This window comes from Aythya ferina (genome assembly GCF_964211825.1).
Source record: "Aythya ferina genome assembly, chromosome: 3".
In the NCBI taxonomy this organism is placed as follows: Eukaryota; Metazoa; Chordata; class Aves; order Anseriformes; family Anatidae; genus Aythya; species Aythya ferina.
This window is the reverse complement of record NC_140298.1, coordinates 5,343,748-5,365,971: the sequence shown is the minus strand read 5'-3', so window position 1 is coordinate 5,365,971 and position 22,224 is coordinate 5,343,748. Positions and strand designations below refer to the sequence as shown.

General features: G+C 38.0%; 1 long non-coding RNA gene across 26 annotated transcripts in view; it reads left to right on the top strand.

Moving 5' to 3' along the window:
- Positions 1 to 22,224, top strand: part of LOC311433970 — a 130,541-nt gene that overhangs the window by 14,597 nt on the left and 93,720 nt on the right. For 9 of the 26 annotated variants that reach the window (XR_014691127.1, XR_014691132.1, XR_014691136.1 and 6 more), the window contains exon 3: positions 17,592 to 17,669. This is a non-coding gene — a long non-coding RNA (uncharacterized lncRNA). Of the gene's footprint in view, positions 1 to 111; positions 180 to 8,613; positions 8,693 to 9,362; positions 9,746 to 9,785; positions 9,898 to 14,406; positions 14,952 to 17,591; positions 17,670 to 18,021; positions 18,150 to 18,421; positions 18,663 to 22,224 lie in introns of those variants that run through there. The other 17 variants (XR_014691128.1, XR_014691133.1, XR_014691142.1 and 14 more) reach the window with 9 other exon arrangements.

Below are 22,224 nucleotides of genomic sequence, written 5' to 3'. Positions count from 1 at the left end.
CCACTTAATTTTCCAGTATATTTTAATTAATTTTCCATAATATCAATTCCTTATTATTTTGACCATTCTGTTTACACTGGTTTTAAGTGTTTTATTTAATTTATTCCCCAGAATTGAAAACAACATCCAAAGATGCATAACAGTAGAAAGTAGAAGAAGGAAAAGTAAAAGGCTGTAAGGTACCAGTTTGCTGTTTGATTTTTGTCCTTTACCAGTTTAAACAGCATGATCTGTTAACTGCACGGTCACTGGTCATAACTGGGTGGGCCTTCAGAAAATCAGCTTTTAACTTAAAAAGTGAGTACACTGCCTAGGTGAAGACCGCACCAGTATTAGTCTTGAAAAATGAGCAATGAATGACTCTTACTTTTTTGATGAATATTTGTAGGGTTAACATATAAAGTTGAAAGTTGAACAAGCAAGATGAAGTGAAAACGGAAAGAATGACACAGGCTCCTCTGCCAATCACTTGCTGTCTCAGAGAGTGCACTGTTTGGACAATTAGTAATAATTATTTATTTTAGTATTTTAGGATGTCAAGACCCTGACCAAGACTGGGGTTTTGTTATGTGTCACACCCTGCTCATGTAGGGACAGTTCTGCTCATAGGAATTGCAAAGTGTAGGAATAAAAATAAAGACACACAAAGGTGCTATTTGTTTCCACAGGGTGATGAAAAAGGTTAAGCAGCAGGACAATGGCACAGCCAAGAGTAAAGCCCAAGTGTGCTGACTCCTGGTCTTGTGTCCTGCTTGCTGAACATTGCCTTCTTTAGCAGGAAAATGGAAGCCAAAATGCTGCAATAGTCTGGGGTGGGGAAGGGGTAGCAAAGAGACAGAGAAAAAACATGTTCAGCTTTTTATGTGACTACCATAATCAGGACTTGGTACTCAGTGACAAAACTGCCTGTCCATTTTTTGTCTATTGAATTTTGCTATTCATCTAAATTTGTTAGTAAATCTTGACTGCTAATTCTCACCCTATTTCAACATTTCCCTCCACATAATCATGATATAGTCTGGTACTTCTTTTAATTGTTTTATAACTTTCCAGTGACTAATAGCATATACATACAGTAGGAATCTATAAATTAGACAAGTTCAGCATCTTGTGCATCTTTAACTGGTGAAGTGATGAAAATTTAAAGCCTGGCAAAGTCAGCTTTTTGGGAGGAGTTGGACAAATATTCTGTCCGTTCTCATGAAGCTTTTACAGACTGATAAACGAACAGTCATTGCCATAACCATTTACTAGAACTCTTTTTCCATTTCTGACAGTGAACAATACTGTGGTGTCTGCAGTGTTCATTGTGCTCACTGTAGGAAATGGATAAAGCATACTATGCCTATGGTAATAAAGGTGAGCGCCTGCCAGTTGCAGAGATGTATCTGATGAGTACTGCATGGGTAAGAACTAACATGCTCAGAGTATGATAGGAGCGCTGGGCTAGGAGTCATTTTACTGAACAGTGCATTGATTTAACTTCTACCGTTTACCACTGAGACCTAGATTTATGTGTTTATAGTCATTTCTATGTTAGTGCGTCAGTGCTTAATGCAGATCAGTTCCTTCTGAAGTAGACAGGAACGATCAGATTTCCTCTTTACTGATGGGTGAACTGGAGCCACAGAAAGACTTCATGATTTGTTCACATAGCCAGCCAAGACAAAATATGGGATTCCCAATTCCCAGTTTGTTATTCTAGTGATTGGTGGAGGCTGTTTCCATTCCTCAACTGTTAAAGAACACTCCTTCCTATTCCGTATTCTGAACTAGAACAAATTGTACTGATCTGACCCCAGTTGTAAAGCTATAAATTTAATTTACAAGGTCATTTATATGGGAGGAGATGTAGTGTCAAAATACAAGAATCTATGCAAGGAGAAAACAGAAGAGGTATAGATAACATAACCCCCATAAAATGTCTCCATATGTGATTTGTGTGGAAACAGTTGCACTGAGATCAGAAAGAAATCTGTTGCTTTTGGCAAAACTGGTAACTCTACAGCTCAGTAGTTATTAGGGCCTCTGTGTGATGCTTTCTGAGCTACGGACTTATCTTAAATACTTCCTGTTTTACAGCTTTCAGCCCTGTCAAGATGTATGCCTTAGTGTGATTCAGTTCTGTTGTTATAATGATATCAAGATTTAAAATGAACAGTTAAAAGATTAAAAGATAGTCTGGCTGCAAGCATGAAGATGAACATAGTTTGGAATGGAAAGTAAAAGACTACAGAAGCAAATTTCAGACTGGAAGTTGATCTGGCAGTATTTTAGGCACTCTTTGTTTTCTGTATATGTCAGTCAAGTGAGCCTGTCCTCACTGTAACACTCATTAGCTCTAAAAAAAACAACCCTTTTTGCCATCAGCTAGCTGCGGTAATTCTGCATGGTCTAAAACAATTGCAGGAGCAGATAGAAATGACCAAATTGAATTCATCAGATTTGAAAAATATTAAGAATGTTAATGCAGGAGTAACTAGAGAATATGCACCTCCTTTGTGCTAGGTGCTGCACACAGTTAAGTGTGTGCATAGAGGTGGTCTGCTCTTTGGTAGCTACTGTAAGTGATGTTAAACAAAAAAATGGAAATACCTGTCTCTGTTTTAGGTTATGGACCCGTAGGGCTCATTTTGAAGGTAATAAAGGAAATTATAGCTGCATTCATGTGGGACTATTTGGGGAGAGAGCCTTGAAAATAAACCTTTATTTGACAAAAGGATCTGGCCATACGTGGTCTTCCAAAGGCAATAAAGGATCTGACCATTAGTGGGAAACACTACAAAAATTTCATCTTTATAGTACTTTCATGAGCTTTCCAGGACTGACAGTGTCCTTGTATCTCAAGACTCTCCAACCCTGTAAAATGCATCATACCAAATGACAGTAAGAAGCTATCAAGTAACCTGATCTTAAAATCACAAATCTATGCACTTGGAGAAAAAGAAAAAAAACATGCCAAAGCAGAGTTTTTCATTCCCCAGACAGTACAGATAGAAACCTGTAGGATCTTCTATGGGACACAGTGCGTGCTCTCAATTTCTGTCATTTTCATGTATCAGGGCACTGAGGTGCTGCTGACATGTGGCAACGTAAAATAGAGAACCAGGTAAATATCCTAAGAAAGTACAGCGGAACCAGGTGTTTTTTATCAGCAGTGCTTGAGGTGTGGGACACCTCTTTTGCCTAGAGGTTCAGCTTTCTTTCCTGAGTAATGTAATATGCATCTCAAAGAAACAGATATAGGCATGATTGGAGTTCTTCTTGTCTGAGGTTTATCTGTACTCCAAAGAAAATACTAGCAAGATTGGGAGAGAATGGGCAATTCCCATCAGTCTGTAAAGCAAACCGGGATGGATGTGGCACACTTATACAACCTCTGTGTTAGAACTCATAGAGGTATTAAAACATGAGATTCTGGTGAAATACAAACAGAAAAGAACACCCAAAGCAAGAAAAATGAAAGGGATCTGCCCTTCCATACAGCTTTGTGCTCCATTTTTAACTCCCAATACAACACAAGCGTAGCACTGACCTCAGCAGCATTTGGGCAACTGTTTTCCCCCAAGCCACATGTGATGACTGGAGTACTTGATCTAAATTTATGACTTGCTGTTCCTTGTTAGGCTACAGCTTCCAGCCTGCCTGGCAGTGTTTTTGGTAAAAGAGCAGCCTCCAAGATTAAGATACATAATGCCTCTAAATGATGACTGTTACACTTTCTTACCTGGCTGTAGAAAGGAAAAAAACATCAACTCAGAATTGCTTCTTTTTTAAGTTTCCTAGTCTTAGCTAGGATATGTGAGGAGGGAAATGGTTCTGATTAAATTAGTGGAGATTTTGCTGTTATCCTGCAAGAGGTCAAGATTTTACCCAGGCCTCAAAACCAGGTAAGTCTGAAAGAGTAGGTAGAGTGCCTCTTGTTCAGCTTTGAAGGCAAACACATGGGCTAACCTGGGTAGGCTGGGCATACTTCAGTATTTCTTCTTCAGCCACTGGAAAGATGAGAGAACTTCAGGCTGTTTTGGAAAGTGAAGTTATGACTTAAATGTCTTAAAATAAAGTGTGAAGGGATGAATGAAATAATGGACTAGTTCATAAACTTACAATTAGTCACGTGGTCTCCTCCAGTGTAAAGTCACCTTTCTCCTTTCACTGGCAGGTTTTGTTGTCAGATGTAGTTAATAGTCTAATTAAATAAAAATAAATTTAGCATGAAGTTTTTGCTGGCCTTCCTCTCACATTCATGGAATAAGTGAAGAGATACCTATCTGACCTGGCCCTATGACACATGGGGCCAATCAGTCAAAGGGTTTGCTTTATAGAACAGTTGTTTAGATAGCAATTCACAAGATTTACACCGGAGATAAATTAGACTGGACTCCAAACCACACCATCTCCCTTGCTTGTCATAAGGTTGAAAGGGGAAAAAAAACATTTGCGAAGGGGTAGAGGACTGGACAGGAGCTGAGCTCTTACTCTTGCTCTGCCACAGAAGTAATTGAATGTGTAGCTGCTCTAGGCTGCATTTACATGTATGGCAATCGGATATTTCTGACTGTGCTGCTGAATTTGATGCAAGCATGGGCACTCAGAAAGGTGCTGATTTACTAACTCTTAAACTCTGTAAAGGTTCTTGAAGGGATGCTGAAGCAGCTTTGGAAAAAGCAGCTTATTTCTGTTATTTTGGGGAGAAGAGAGCTTCAGTGGCAGCAAACATACTGTAATAGACTGAAGATTTTTTGTATTGTGCTTAAAAAAAAAAAGAGAGAAATCTGTTTTGAGCTGTTATTAGTTGTCACTGTGCAATTGAAAGGTCAAACCTGATGTTCTTGCTCAAGCAAAACCCTTCTCGAAGCCAATGGAGTTTTGCCTGAGAAAATACTGGATAGAAACATGCACAAATGTCAGCACTGGGACTGGATTTGAACTGTATTCAGGCACTAGTTAAGAGAGTTCCAGAAAAAGCTCTAAATGTAGAAAGAATGCTACCTTTAAAGGGTAGTTTTACATAAGAAATATGAAGTGATATCCTCAGTTTACAAACTCTTGGGGATGAGAAGTAAGTGGCTGTAATTCATGGCTCTGCTCCCTCCGTTCTAGAGATGCCAGTTATTGAAATGTTATTAAATAAGTCTAAGGTCAGTCTAAATGCTACTCCAGTGTGGAGCAGCTGGCTGTCCACAGCCTGACCCACTCCTGAGCAGGTGGTATAAACCTGCCTTTCAGTTCAGACCCCTTCACATTGCCTCTGCAGCCATGCTTCCCAAACAAACGTGAAACAGCATGAATATTTACAGCACAGTTAGCCATATATAACACAACAACTAGGAAATGCTAGTAGAAGCAGGATTCATTTACGTAGCAGCTGCATATGGGGCTTTGCTGCATCTCTTCTCATCCTGAACTTGGTTCCACACCAAAACGTGCCTCCCACATTCTGATTTCTTCTGCTGTGATCCTTGTTCTGTAACATTCACGAGACTGTTTTATATGTGACAGCTTAAGCACAGGCTGAAACATTTCTTATTTCTGGTAAAGTTCTTAATCTGACCTTTGCAGATTTGGTCTAAGTACCCAATCATAGGACAGAAAAAGTAATGACTAATTTTGGTAAACAACTTACACAATGCAGTGTACTAAATTAAATTGTAAAATGTTAACAAAAACTTCTCATAAGTTATTCTGGGAGGGAAATGGCAAAGAAGTTCACAAGTCCTCTCAAATAAATCTGAGAATATCTCAAGCTACTCACAAACAAAAGAAAAGAGATGGAGATTTTCCAAGGAAATTATTTTATTGCTCAGCTCTATTCCTGTCCAAAAGGTTGGGTAAATGAGTAGTCACTTCTAGCTTTTGCAGTTTTAATTTCTAAGCAGGGCAGGACACAGAGTAATGAGTCGCTTGTGAATACTCCCAGCACTGAGTGATGTCTCCTGGAGGTGGGATCAAATGTTTGCAAGTCTATAGAGAGTCCGATCTTCTGTTGCTTATGAGACATTCATGTTGACTGTTCATAGTGGTATTTTATCTGTTCCAGTTACATTGGCAAGTACAATGGATGGAGGTGAAGGTGTGTGGAGGGGTTCTTGACTCTTAAAATAATAATAGTGATGGTAATAATAAATGCTGGTGAGACTAAACCAGATATCAGCTATCCATGTATTAAATCATAACTTAGTCTTTGTACACAGATTATTTTCATATGCTGACTATTTAAAGGACAAGCTAAACTAGATTAAATAAATAACACCCCTTTACATCAAAAGACAGAAGTATTTCAGGCTCTTCACTTTATTGAGAAGTGGCTTGCTCACAGTGTACAATTTTCTAAATGGTTTAAAGAGCATAATTGTAGAGTTTTGTCTACTGAGACAGATGAAGGTGTAATAAGAGCCAACCACTAGAAGAAGAAGGATCCATTCAAAGTAGGGATAAGGCTGCATTTTGAACAATAAGGGTATTTAACAACTTTGAAAAAACGTTGTCTAGGAATACGGTGGATCTCCTTCACTGAAAATCTTTAAATCAAGAATGAAACTCTTTCTCATGACTGTGCTTGATGCTGTAGCAGGAGTTATAGACTTGACACAGAAATTACTGGGTGAAATTCCATGGCTTGTGTCATCCAGGAGGCCTGAGGAGAAGATTACATTTGGTCTCTAGTGGCCCACTAGTGCTTGCAAAGCATTCAGCTGGATTTCTTCTTCAGCATATGTGGAAGAGGAAAAGTAACATTTCTTATATCTGGACAATAGATGACAAGTGGTTTCCACTGGAGCTACAGATCAGGTTTCCCTTAATTTTCCAGGCAGTGCACTAATTTGTCAGGGAATAAGGAAACTGCCAAAGGACCTTTTGGTTGTTTTAAATTTGTGCAGCCTTTCCCCTCCTCCCACTTGTTCTCCCCTCCAAACCCAGTGTAGAGGTAAACAATGCATAAAAGTAGTCTACTGGTCCAAGTATGAAAACATTGGCACTGAGTAACTGTGTTTGCATTGGGCATCCTTTAAATTATATTAATAAAAAGGTGACTGGATTTCTCTGAGTACTCTGAAATGAGTTTTGAAAGAAAACAGCTTTTAGCAATTCGAGAGAAAAAAATACATATATTTCATTTGCAAATGGCATATATTGACTGAGGTTGGCCATAATATTTATGAATAACCATAGAAACACGACAAACAGGATCTACACAGTTACTTCCAAACTTCATTGCCAGAATCAGTATATTCGTATAACACTCCTAGTCTGATATACCAGGTAATGGCAAATATTACGTTCACGAAAGAGAAGAAACAAACAGGCGCATTCCTTAGTGAAGTTCTTCGGCAAACAGACCAACACTATGCACACACTTTGAGCAGACCGTAACCTGTTAATTAAACCACAGAATATCTGCAAATATTTACTGTGGTTTGAAAAAGCTATAACGGTACATAAAGTAGATTTGCTTTACATTTCAACACACTTGCTGGTGAGAATAAATGATAGGAAAAAAAAAAAAAGAAGGAAAAATGAAAATGAAAACAAACAGATTGTTTCCAAAATCCTACCAAATATGTGATCCACTGAAATTATCAGACTGTTAACTGCTTGTAAATCTGCCTAGACTGGGGATGTGAAATTATTTTTAGTGTGACAGCAGAAACCTTTCTAATGCTACCACTGTGGCACCGTGTCAGCCTGAGTAAGAAGCAGCAAGAGTGGCATAATAGTCAACTGAGCAACCTGAGAACAAGGCAGCTTAGCAATACGTAATTTTTTTTCCAAATAGAAGAAGTATACTGATGTAATTATGTTTACAGCCTGTGAACTTCTGAAATCCTAGGGTGAGTAAATCTGAGGACACTGCCATCACCTTACATAGTCCAACTAGCAGCTACATAATTTTCAAAGAACATCCAGAAGCCTGAGAAGTCTTGCTCGGCTGCTTAATAGGGTGTGTAGAGCTCTGTTGTACTTAGTGGAAATGATACATCTCCTGCATGACAATTTGGTATCCATTACTGTTAATATCCATCCTCCTGCTGAGTTGTATTTTGTGCTTCCCATAAGTTGTAAACTTGGTCCAGAATGGAAGAGCTTGAAATAAATGCATTTTTAGTTTTTTTTTTTTTAATTTTTTTTTTAGTTCATTTATTTATTTATTTATTACTTGCTGTCCAGTTTGAGATTTTGGTACTGATAGGGGATGAATTTTCTGTGGTCTCATGAAGCATTCTTTCTTCTGTGTGAGAAAGTGGCTTTTGCATTGCCCATACATCAGGCTAAGTTATGGTGTCAGCAAGGAGGGCTTTTCTTTGGAAGAGGGCAGAAGAAGATGTTATGGAGGTGTTCAAGAGACTGGGAGAGCTTTGTTCCTCTCTGCCCCTTGTGGTTTTGCTTCTCATTGTGCTATAGATTGTTTGAATCACTGTCCTGTTTCAGACAAGTTGTACAGGCAGATGCGGGGCATGTGGCAGGATTTCAGATTTTTGTTGTTGTTTATGTTGTTTTTTTTAATGGCACTGGAAAAAAATGTAGATTGCAGAAGTTCAGCTGAGCATTTCTGCTGTCTTCCTTAGCAGGGGAAGAGTAAACGATGTTGACACAATCATCTTTTGGTTTCAGATTTACTCTGCTAGGATGGGAAAGACAGGAATTCACATCCCTCAAATATTGTTTCAAGTTGTCTACAGACTAGAGAAGCACTACACTGCAACAGCTTACTTTTTATTTTTTATTTTTTCTTGTAATTACAAGAAAGGATGACTGAATTTCTAAATGTTGATTTCAGTGGGAATAGAAATGTAAAGACACTTTTGGAAACTTGTCTGTGATTTATTTTAAAAATTAAGCTTTAGATTTTTAATGTCAGTTCTCTGAAAAATGTCAATGGTTGAAAGAAAACAGTTGGCCATTCATATTCTACCTGAATAATTCTGACGAAAATACACATAGTTTTGTGCAAATTAAATTGCTCAGAGGTATAAAGACCTAAAAAAATTAAACTTCAGAAAAGTGAAAACTAGTTTTTGAACATCAAACTAAAATGAACTCGTTACTTAACTCTGTAAGTTGTAACAATTCATTTCTCCAAGCTTCCCGGACAAGATGAGCGTTGTCTTCCAAGCAAATGACAATATATTATACAGCGGTGTTGTATGCAACGTAAAATGGCTTCAGCTTTTTTATGGAAATGGGAAATATTCTCAGGCTTTCTGTTCCCAGTCCAGTTTAATTTCAAGTCTCATGCTCAGTTTCACTTTCAGAATGCCCTAAGAGAAAATGTAATTTAGACTAGAGCTGCATTTGCAAGTTAATGGCACTGACTGTAATCCTTCAAAATGATAGATACTGGAATTTTCCCCCCTTTACAGGAGGAATTGCATTTCTCAGTGTCACATAAGGAAAAGAAACAAACATGCAGAAACAGCAACTGGCCTTCAAATCTTTGAAGATACATTTGTGTTTCCAAGGCTGAAGCAATTTTCCTGCCAGAAATCAATGCGACCTGAAGTTAGAACCCCTGTATCTGTGCACTATTTACAGTGTTGACTTTCTTAAAGACACCATTCTATGTATTATAGGAAAAATTGGAATTGGAGTGGGAAGGCAAGAGATCATCACGCAGGCTAGGGGTTTCTCTGTCAAAGTACAGAAGAAGTTTAGACACAAAACTTGGCTTCTGTTTTTTTCTCTTGTATTCTGCACGCTGCTAACTGTCATCAAATGTTTAAATGCAACTGTTTGTCAGTTTTGACTTGTTTTGCAGTATTGTATCTTCTTTTGCTATATTTCAGATGGATTGATTTGCTGCCATTGTTTTACTTTTACATCTGTGCTGTGCATGCAAGGAGGTTCCTTGCTGAATGGCCATATCCTCAAAACATTGTTCTTCAAGAACCTTTAAGGGTAAGAAATTGCTGTTTCCACCTGAAAGAGGTGGTTAGAAGGATGATACAGAGCTATTCTGATCTCTTCCTTCAAGTAGCACAAACCCTAGCAGCAAGAAAGGAGGCCTAAGAAGGATCTGCCATCCATAGTCAATACAGGGAAGGTTGTTTCACTTGGAACAATTAAACCCCAGACCCACACTCACCATTTCTGCAAAATTATCTCTGTCCCTCATTGGAGCTAGATAGGGAAGGTAATTCTGTCACTCTGAGACTATTGGATGGGGACAATCCTCTCACTTAAGCTCAGCCCAGTCAGTGAACAAAGGTCAGAAAATCCTAAAAACACTGGAAGCAAAAGCTGGCAGAACAGCATCCTGTCTCTCCTGGCTAATAAATGCAGGTGGTCTCTGCTGTTAATGGAACTACTCAGTGTCTTCTTCAAATAAAGTGCATATCAAACTCATAGAGAAATGTAAGGCTTTAGCTGTTCAGACAAACAGTACTCATCCTGACGGAATAAGATTCATGACATCCTTGCAACACAGGGCATAATTCAGCATCAGTTGGATGGATGTTGTACTCAGAGCTACCTGTCAATCTTCACCAGGTGAAGATTGTCATCTCTTCCAGATGACAACTGTCCGTTCAGCATTAATGGAAGCAACATGCGCAGAGATGCTTTTTTTTTTTTTGCCACTTTACAGTGTCTTACAGCCACAGAGTTGAAACCTCAATGCTTACATTGCTGGACTTCACTGCAGCTTCATCAGAGTGAAGTACAAGGTATTACTAGTATAGTACAGGAGGAGCAATATCCCCAGAAATCTGGACAAGAACATTGCCTGGAATAATATTAGTAGCTTCTCCTGTCTCGTAATGTGTTGGAATATCTAATACGAATCAAACCCCATTTATGCTAAGGTATTGCAATATTGGATGAGGGTCTGGTGTCATCTGTTTGCTTCCTTTAGTTTTGATTGCCATGCTGTAGAGGGGACAGAATGGGGGAAATAATCAGGGCGTGTGTTTAGTACATGTGGAAGGTGATTTTCCTGGGCCATAGATGGTATATCTGGGTCTTGTCAATATTTTTCTCTGCTCAGTCTTTGCTCAGGTGCCTTCTTCCAGGAATCTACCCTTTCATGTGTGTTTACTGCCTTTAAACAGGGAATAAAACCAGAGGGGAGAGGAAAAATAAAAACATGACACATAGTAAAAGGAAGGTTACTCCTTTGTTGGTGTTTTGGGGAACAGTTTTGTGTAAAGATTCTTAATGTTTGTTTTTGCGAAGAGATATTTACCTTAAATCTCAGGTACCTGACAAATGAGCTGGAATACCTTACTGGATTGTATCAAGACTGCTTGGTGATGCATTGACATTTGGTGTCATGACTCCATTAATCAAAAATATTTTGGAGGAAATTCTTCCTGGTTCATTCATCCACAAATAATTTACACTGGGAGCAGTGGGTCTAAACCTCCTTGGCAGTCCGAAATCGAGGAGCATGATGAACAGCTAGCCTGGCTCCTGGCTGACCAGACACCCACTGCTTACCAGGGGTCTCATTTTTTTCAGGCATGCAGTTAGTCTGTTGTGCCTGGAGGGAGCTCACAGTAGATACTTGTGAATGATAAAAGAAAAAGGGACAGAGGGGCCAGGGACTCAACACAGGCTCTCAGGTGAAAGAAAGCACAGTTGTTAACCTTCCTGTGCCTGATATGTGGTTTGTCAATTAGGCAGCAGAAGCTGAGTTGGTTGTATATTGACCTACAAGCATTAAACAACTGGCTGGGAGCCATATCCTGTGAAGACTGCACTGTCTTTTTGATTTAAAAAGCAGCACCACAGTTGCAGTTCCACTTAAGGCTGGTGTTTTTTTTTTGTTTTGTTTATAATTTCAACTCCTATTTTGAAACGTAGTCTTTAATAAAAAAAAAAAAGAGAGAGAGAAAAAAATAGAAAAATATCTTTCACCAGGTGCGCTCTGACTATTTATTTGGAAAAAAATAAAAATGATTTTGCACAGAAGTATCCAGAGTTTTCCAAAGGTTATTAACATGCATAGCCATGCCTGGCTTGACCGTGCAGTATGCTCCTAGACAGAATGACAAAGCTGGAAAAATGAAGTCAAGGAAATATGAGCTGATTTATTTTTTATGCGTAACAAGCTAAACCTTGATCCAGTGCATCTGTGGAGCAAAAGAATATTTATTCAGTTCCACCATCAAAAACACTGACAAACACATGAGGTGAGTGTGAATTGTCTCAGCTGAACTCATGTATTCTCCAGACATAATTAAAAACTGGCCCAATTTTTAATGTGGGCTACTTAATTGGATGTCAGAAATTCCACATTTGGAGGTTCAGTTTGACCTTTAGTTACATAAAAGAAGCGTTTAAGAGCCTCCAGTGAGTGTCAGTGTTTGAATACAGATGCCATATTTGAAAACTGTGCTCCTTTACAATGATGCATTCCAGGCTAAAAAGCCCTGATCCTGCAAACAGTTTTGAGCAGGCTTCAGCTTGCTGCCACTGACACCAGGCTGCTGGAATCCACTCATTCCAGGCAATGGTACACTACTGAAGATGAGTACATATAGGGAGCAGTTCAGGTCTAAATTAGCAAGAGATTTTTCTCTCATTTAAGTACACTGTATATTTGAGAATTAAAAGGTGGAGATTCAAAAATGAAAGAGAAAGTGCTCAGATAACTCTCCTAAATGTCAGAGGATTTGTCAGGAAAAAAGCAAATCAATTACAGTGAGGCTTTCAGTAAGTGGGAGAACTTGTTAAATAAAGCTAGTGTGACCAGGTGAAAATAGGACTTTTGCATACACACAGGGTTGTTCTTAATCCAGTCAGTCTAAAGGAGTTATATAGTAGTGAAACCTGGCTAGATCACCTGTAGTTCACACCGCCTACTTAAGAAAGAAGCAAGAGATGTAGACAAGTATTCTTGTTTGCAGCTGTTGGAAAAGTCAGTAATCCCTAGTGAAGGGACCCAAAGGAACACTTTTGGAAGAGGGAAGACCTAAAGCATCTGAAGCTGCTTGCTCAGTGGAGCTTTGTCTGTGCCTCATGACATGGAGAGACTATTGCAGCTCCCGGTATCTCAAGCTTGGCTTGTGTCACTACATTGCACAGCAGGGTTAGGTAGGCTTGCGTAGGCTGAGGCTCACATCATCTACCTTTGCCCCCAGTCTGTGATTCTGTTTCTGGAGTTAAAAAAAAAAAAAAAAAAAAAAAAGGTTATGGTACAACATCAAAAAATTAACTCATAAAAGGATTTTTTTTGCTTTTTTTTTTTATTATTTTTTTTTTATTTTTTTAATGCTGTGATCTGCCTACAAGATTTGCAAATGATGTGAGAGCCTCCAGATTCAGCTTTGGTTTCTAATATTGCTTGGATCTGTATGTGCAGGTTCCCCTTTACTATGATGTTATGCTGAAACATGCAAACTGATGTTCTTGTTCCAGTATCAATTTGTTTTGGTCAATTAAATTAACAAAAATGTAGCTGTACGGGTAAAGATGTCATCAGTAAAAGGCATTGCTCTCTGAAGCGTGTTCCTCACTTGCCAACTACTACTTGGCAGGAATGAACAGAGGAGGTCATTAGTTTGGTACTTTCTGGAGAAGGATGCAATGTGCTTCATACAAACTGCAAAATGCAGGGGAATGCCAGACTACTGGCATTGAGTTATTTTGTTTGCTGAGCACAGGGGATGTTAAATATCTGTAGATAATTCTCCTACTTTAAACAAATGTTCTTACTGTGTATGGCTTGTAGTTCACATGAGGCAGATAGATGTTCATGGGAAAACAAAACCAGGTGAAAACTGGGCTGTCTGTCAGTCAGGACTGAAAGTGCTCCTAGAACTTGAATTGCATCCGTAGTTCTTGGTAATGCAGCTATATATGAAAATCAGTTTGAATTGGCTGGTGTAAGTGTAGGAAGTACTCCAGCAAACAGGGAATTCCCCAGGAGAATTATGTTTGTCTTTAAAAGTAGTTCATTGTCTCATTCAAAACAAACAAAAGAGTTTCACAGATAAAGAAATGTAAGTTCTTTCCAGGAAGGAAAAGTATTGCATGATAAATAATGTGTGAATTGGATAATTCAAATGGTGTGGGTCGTAACCTATGGAATATAGAGGGGAGGGATCTACAATCTTATTATTTGTAATGGTTCTTAAATCACACACAATAAATGCTTACAATATTATGTCCAAGACTTAAAAGAAAAGGCAGTTTTAAAATAAGTTACTTTTGTTTAAAAATAATCTAGAGTGCATGTTTTCATTTTTTTTCTCTCTGTAATTCTGTGGACTAAAATCTAAAAGAAAAGGGGCACCCAAATTCCCAAGATTCCAGAAAGTGGAACTTCCTTTTTCCTTTTTTTTTTTTTTCCTTTTTCCTTTTTCCTTTTTAGAAGAAGCCCACCCAGTATCAGATTAAGTAGCAAAAATGAGTGTGGCAATCCTCTTGTCACACTGAATTTCCTGCACTTTTTTTTTTAAACAGATGATGGCCCTGGTGAGAGGGTGAGACTGTGTACAAATGTTTGTGGTTTAGAGCCCAGTTTTCCAAAGAGAAGTCCAGAGTACACAATACGTCACCTGTTTGTACTCCAGCTCCATGAGGAAACTAAGACAGAATTATACAGCGTTTCCAGATCAGCTCTCCCATGGGGCTTCAAGGCTGAGTTTTGGTCTCTGCAACACACAAAAATGTTTCCCCACATGAATTCAAATATTACTTCTTGGCTGTACAGCGTGCTACAGGCTTTATCCACTGGTGTTACACTTTTATACTGTTTTAACCATTCCCAAACTAAGGTGGGGAGTGTGGGTTTGCCAGTATAGTATTAGTCTACCCTTGACTAAGGGAGTATTTGCATTTCTTGCTATTACTGCTAAGCAGATTATTCACTGTTTGTGTGAAGCAAATTTATAATGTCTTGCAAGGTTGCAGTGCACCTAATGAGAGACAGAGGGGATTATGCCAAGTGGGGTTCCTCTACCTCCAGTTTAATCCACTTTAATAACTGACTTTGGGAGCAGCAGAAAGCAGACCTAGTGTATATGGTTTTATTTGATGTAATGTGAATTTAGAGCCCAAATGAATACACAAATGCAGAAGCTAGTTATAGATGGGTCTTTTTATTAAAAAATTTACTCACATACCAAGCAGATTCTGTGATTTTTATTACAGTTTTTAATTTTACAGCTATTTCTGTTTGTTTAGTTGTAAAAGGTCTTTGGCTGGGTGGCTTTCAGCTCTCAGGTGACATTGATACCACAGGCAAGCTGTGGTCATATGTTCAGAATCCTTGTGGTCGTATTTTGTCAGGAATTAGGGCAAGAATAAGACCTTTCTTCTCCTCTCCGTGGTTAGAAATACTGGACAGAGGCTTCTTGCTGGTGTTGTTTCATGTTTGTTCATTTTGGTGTGGACAATGGACAGTGTCAGTCACGCTGCGGTGTCAATGGAGCAGAAAGAGTAGGCAAGGAGGGGGATTGATGTGCATGCTTTGACTCAAGCGAGTATATGCTGTGCAAGTCAATGGAGAAGGCAGGCTACTAAGCCACTGAGTGTTCCCTTTGTACATCAGATTGTGATTTTTGGCTTTTTAAGGCAACTATGTGAGCAAAATATGGCAAGGGATAGATTTTTCACTAGCCAGCTCCAAGCTCTCCTTTGCCAAGAAACTAACGTTAAGTGCAAACGGAAACCCAGTCATATACAAGTGCATGTTGAATTTCAAGGGATGGAAAAGTTGTGTGAGACCCAGAATCCATGTTTGCATTCTTGATGTGTGTGCTTTTTTTTCCTTTTTCTTTTTTTTTTCCCTCTCTCCAACAGAAAAATGGGATTTGGAGTGGGGAAAAGAGGGGAAAGAAAGAGCTGGCAGAATTGATAAAGGAAAACACTCTGACACTACGTGACCATAACCTGTATTTAACTGCCAACAGAGGCAATGCTATATAAACACGAAGCTCTAACCAAGCGTTACTGGCTAGATTTAGTTTTTGTTTGTGTGTGTGTGTTGTTTTTTTCTTTTCTGCCCTCAGTGTTTTTGTTAATTATAAGCTGCAGCACTGAGAATATTTAATTTTGTTGAAAGGATGTGTGGTTTTCTGGGTGGTGGGTGTGAAGTAGCTGAGCGTGCTACAGAGGTGAAGTGTCCAAAGTAAAGATTTTAAAGCATTAAATGGGTCCACCTAAGCAAGTGACTTGTAGTGTTGAGACTTTATATATAACTTTACCACTGAGGCCAGCTTTAGGGTGTTCCCTGCACATAGCCTCCTAGTTTCAGTGATATAACTCTAGTTCAGCAAGGGCGTTCAGTTACACCATGATAAATGTATATATACCAATTTTGATTATTGTGCTGATAAATCTTTACTGATTTTAAAACATACATGCAGAATGCTAGTATTATAAACTAAGGACCTTTGTACAAACGGTGTGAAGACTGGGTCTGTGTGAATATCTTTGTTGAATATACTTTTTTCCTATTGTTCTATGCTATGATTATACCTGTCTGCTTCTGGAGGCATCTGCTGTAACCTAGAGGAGCTTACTGGTGTAAATGGGAGGCATCTACTTTTCTATCAGCTTCTCTGGAAACTTCAATTATTTGTCAGGACAGAGAGTGAAGGAGAAAGCTGAGTTTTCAGCAGCTGTTGAAGCCATATGGAGCTCTAGGCAGCTGATCTGCTTCCGCATCCTTTATACTTACCTTAAGGCTGAGGCTGCCATTTGATGCTCAAGGAACTTAATGCCTTTTCTCTCCACCCCCACCTGAAACACCAGCTGGGAGTTCTGAAAATATGTAAGGCCTATCGACAAATAAGTCAGTCCTAGGTCACTTGGTGCATTCTACTACAGCTACTCTAATCCCTGTGAAAGGATAGCTTGAAACTAGTTCTGTGGGTACAGACTTCTTGTAAAGTGCTGAGAGACAAGGCCCAGAATTTTATACCCTTTGTTTTTTACCTAGAAACCCCTGCAAAGACTTAGTTTCAGAGACAAGCTCTTATTTCTACTCACAGCTTAAATACATATACATACACATATTTATATGATTCCTTAGAGAATGCATAGAGCTTATCTGTTGGCAGGAACCAAGAACGAAAGTTCTCAGTCTAGTTATTTTAATTTCCATTTTATTTGTCAGGAGGTGGCTGCAAAGACTCTGTAGATGTCTGTCCTCCAGCTAACTACAGAGGGAAAGGATGCTCCAAACTTAGACATCTCCTCTAAGTCCCTAAATGTAGATAGCAAGAACCTGGAATGAATGAATTTCTGTGGTCGTATTTTTTCTCTTCACTTATTTTTCCCCCTTTTTAATGAAAAAAAAAAAAAAGTTAAAAATAAAACAAAAACATTTTTACAAATAGTGGCCAAATCATAATAGCATTTTCCTGTTTCTCTTGCTACCATTATCCATGAAGAAAAAGACATTTTTTCTTGGAACAAGGGATGTGAAGCTGAAATGACCATATTAAATTCAGAGTAACTATGGCTGGAAGACAAGAACCAAAGTCATGCTGGCCTTTGGAATTTAGGTTTGAAGGGAGAAAGTGATAACACTAGTCACAGCTTCAACTTTTCAGACTCAGCCATGGGCTCTGAGGGTTGTGTCTGCTCAAATGATCTTCAATAAGCAGGTTAACAGCTTTTGTGGCATTTGTATTTTCCAGGTTGATTCTACCTTTGATGGCCTGTTTCTCTCTACCTGTATGCTCAGGGAAAGACAGTCCTGCATCACTTCGGATTTGGTGAGTTTTCTTTGGGATGGCAAAAAAAAAAAAGAAAATCTTTTAAAAACTTTAAGCTGAAAGTTCAAATCTAGCATAAGTTGATATCAGGCCAAATAAATGCTTTGAGACAGGTATTCATCTGTATGCTGATACCTCTACAGAATGGTGTAAAGGTGTGGAATATCTTAGGTACAGCAATCCAGTGAGTCTGCTGTACCTAGCTAGGTTTTTATAAGATTGGCCAGCTTCATGGTGTCTTAGTGGCTGTTCAGTTCCCATAGATTTGCTTGAAGTTAAGGCTGATGTTTAAAAGCAACAACAACAAAAACACAGATAATAATCTGTCACAGCATAATGGTTATTCTGCCAGTGTTTTGTCAAAATAGAAGCCCCCCAAAACAGTAGACCTGGAAATAGATGTTTCTGTGGTCTTGGCAGCAGCTGGATGGTCTGACTATTCAACAGTTGTTATCCATTATTGAAGACTACTGCATAAAGGTGAGTGTCCGCAAAAGTTAAGTACTGGAGGTTGGACTTCTTTAAATAAAAGTGCACTCATTTATACACCTTTTAGCTTTGCTACATAGTTATTAGCAGTTTCCATATTAATGAGCCACAGCTTATTTGTATACATGCCTTGTCTCCCAGTTAATTGGCTTTGTATTCCTGTTAGCTTCAAGAACACAAATATATCTTTTATTTTGCATTTTTATACTTCTTGAGCCGAGTTTTAGAAGCAAATGACTAAATGGTCATTGTATTTTGCTCAGAAACGGAAATAAAATGCTTCATTCTGCACCCTGGGAAAATTTTCAAGCAAACCTAACCTACATTATACACTATGAAAATTGAAAATGGTCAAAAGTTTAATGTTTTGAGCTGCTGGAATTCCACTGAAACCTAATCTTCAAGCTTGAAGCAAAGGGCTAAAGCAGAGCTGTTATATTTTGTTGTTACTAGGTCAGCACACAAGGATGCCATCAGTACTTAGGTAGCTGAAAACTGTGCTTTGCAAGGTTACCAAATTTGCACACGGAGCTGGTCAGAGAAACAGGAGAATACTGTTAGGAAGCACTTCAAATTCAGCAGTGATATAGTGGTGTTATTTGCAAGGTTAAGTAGAACTATTATTTAGCTATTCTCTCTGCTTCCCTCAATCCTCAGCAAATTAGGTACAGAAAATTTAGATACTAAACCAGTTTAAATTTTTAAAATTTCAGTAATCATGAAAATTGAGAACTGTTAGATATATTTTTATCAAATGCATGTGTTTATACTCATAAAAGCCTGCCAATTTTATATTTATGTTCTTAGACAAATATATGTAATGTGTTTGCATTGATATCCTTGTACATAGACACTTTTGGGATCTTATTTGTTATCCTAGTAATAGGTAGAGCAGACCAACTTACAAAAGTCTTGCTGAAAGAAAAACTAATGGCACGATCAGACACACTGGTTATCATCATGCTCTGCAGCATTGCGACAGTGGAAGGAGCAATGTATGTTACATAGAAATATAATCTTGCCAAAGCTGAATTATATAAAAGGTTTAAAGTGATCTAAAGAAGGAATGAATAGGGCTGTGCTTTCCAAAGACATTTGTTCAACATTTTCTGACATCAATTGTCATGACAATAGGTGGCACCCTTATGCCAAGAAATACCATCTTGTTTAGCTTAGCTATGTTTCTCTGGATATTTTTCTACTGTCTTTTTTTTTCTAATTCCTTTAATCAAAATTATTGGGATTAAAAGCAAAAGCAAGTTATCAAAACAGATTATTCAGTGGGAAAATAGGGGACATGCCTAGAAAATTAAAATATAAACTCCATTCTGACTACACAGTATAGCACGTCACAACTATCACTACTGCTCTGTTGAGGAAGAATCTGAGAATTTAAAGTATGAGCATGTACTGAGTGATGCATACAAACTGTGTTAGTGTATGCTTTATAATTGATTAATTTGACTCCTTTGGGAGTACTTAAAAATGCAAGAGAAACAAGATGTGTCCTGTTTTATTTTTCCTGTTACACAAACACTTGGTTGCATGGGGATATCCAGATGATCTGAAACTTACACCTGTGCAAAATCAGAAAGGGAATCTCATAAGAACGAACCTCTTTCAGTAGAGTTTTTGTCACTTTTACTTCCAATGTGAGGCAAAACCTGGAAAAAATGTTAACCAAACTTTGTCAAACCACAAGCATTTTGGCTTGCGGTTTGGATAAAGGTTCAGGTCACTTCTCACTGTACCCTGAAAAGACCTTATTCACTGCTCCTCTGCTGAGGTTGAAAGGAGATAGGAAAAGGCAGAAGAGAGAAGATTAAAAATGCCTAAATGCATTGCAGAACCATGGAAGAACACCACTTATTAGAAAGTGTGAAAAGACATCAGTTTTTATTGTATATTTATGGAATTGGGTATAAGAAAAGAAGAGTTTTGCTAAGCAAAAAAATTTTGTTTGTTTTTTTCATGAAAATAGGCTTTAAAGATCTGATGTAATACTGGGGACATAAATTGTCTCGGGCCTGCAGATGGCCCATAAAATTTGCAAAGCCTTGACCATTTATAAGCTGGAATTAGATCAGAAAAAGCTTCAGGATTCATTGAACTTTGCTAGTCTTGGCAATGTCTCTGTTACACTTTTGCTGGCATTCTGTTTCATTCTGACATTGCAAAAGTATCGTCTTATGGTGGTAATGCAAAGTTGAAGGGGAAAAAGAATTTTGAAAGAATCAACGGAGCTAATGAGGTACTATTTTAATTTATGAGGCATAGTTAACACAGCTGTTCTCTTAGGTAAAATTTTGCTGAAGTAGTTATGATACTATAGGCAAAATTAAAATTTCCAGTGTTCCATGAAATGTTGCTTATTTAAACCTCTTCCTTTCCCTTTCATCATCTCATACTGGTTTTTTGTAGTTTTTTGCAAAGGAAAAAACATTGCAAATTGTACATTGGCAAATTGTATTTGGTGCCAAAATGGGTATGTTGATTTCTGCTTAACGTTGCTCATCTGCAGCAATGAGTCTGGTTTTGGACAGGTGGTTACAGAGCCAGTAGGACCCAGAGGCTACTGCAAGTCAGTTAAGTCTAACACATTGTGCTTAAAGTGTCTCCATTTAACATCATTTACCAAACATTTTCATATGCTCATCTTGGACTGACAAATATCCTATTGCCACTGTTAAATGTTTCTTGTAACATTGTCATATTTTGCAGGTTGTTTTTTTTTTTTTTTTTTTTTTTGGGGGGGGGGGTGGAAATACGAACACTAAACTTGATTATAAATTGTTTTAGGTTTAAAAAAAAAAATCTGCAAATTCTGTTTGTTAGAGCATAAAAACAGCTTAAGGATCTGCACCTTTCCAACTGTTTCATGTATGTGAATGTTCTTTCTGCAGAAGATATGCATATTTCCTGATAGAAATACATGTGATAGCTTTGATCCTTTGGTATGATGCATTTTAAATATTCTTTTCATTATCAGTGAGAAAGAAAATAGAACTAGATGGAAGGTCTTTGTCAGTGTTGCTGATAATACTCTAACTTGTTTGTAGACCTGTGACATAGCTGTGCCAAGAGAAAAGATTTTTTATTTTTTTTTTTAACAGTGCTATTCGAGTAGGCAGAAGTCATTTCATTGCAATAGTTATTGGTATGTGGGGGGGTTGCCAGTCCAAACCTCTTCCATCGAAGCTGTCATTTGGTAGAAATACGTTGTGCTTTTTTAATGGGAAAGTAATTGAAATGGAAAAAATCAATTGTCTTTTCATCTTTCATGAACTAACTTCTGATAAAGTTTTTGAGAGCATAAAATGTTACTAATCCACAATTTCTGAAAAAAAAAAAAAAAGAAGAAAACATACTCTGTCTATTGAGGGAACGGTGTAATGGGACTGTATGGAAGACCCCTTTCCTATGGTATTTTTCTTTCATGACTAGAGTCCTGTTTATCTGACAGTGATTATTTCCCCTTGTATTTTGCATATACAAATCATTCATATCAGACATAAACTGTCAGACATCAGTGGTAAAAACTAAGCACCAACTCTGGGCCAGACACAAAAATAAGCACCAACTTTGTCTTTAAATAACACTTTTCCTGAAGAAACTCTCTCTTCGTACTGCTGCATGATGAAAAGGGCAGACTTGGAAAAGTCAGTTGCTTTTGAGGGACCTTGCTTTGTAATGATTCAGATATAGGATGAAATGGTAGATTTCTGTATAGCTGCTTCTATAAAGCTTGTTGTACTCAATCTCCCAAAGTACGTGGGCATCAAAACAGTCTACTCGGGATAAGTTGCATAAACAATATTTCATAAATGTTTTAGAATTTCTAAAATCAAGATCCTGCCTACTCTAGTGCATTCAGTATTATAATTAGAAACTATTATGATATTCAATATTATAATTCTATTTTATATATTATAATTATATTCAGTGTTACAATTATTTGGTATTAGAAATAAGATAGTTCTAAATACTACTTTCAACTTTGGTCTTGATAGGATGAAATTTAGGACTTTCTAGAGCGTACTGCACTCTGGCATTGGAGCTGGCATTG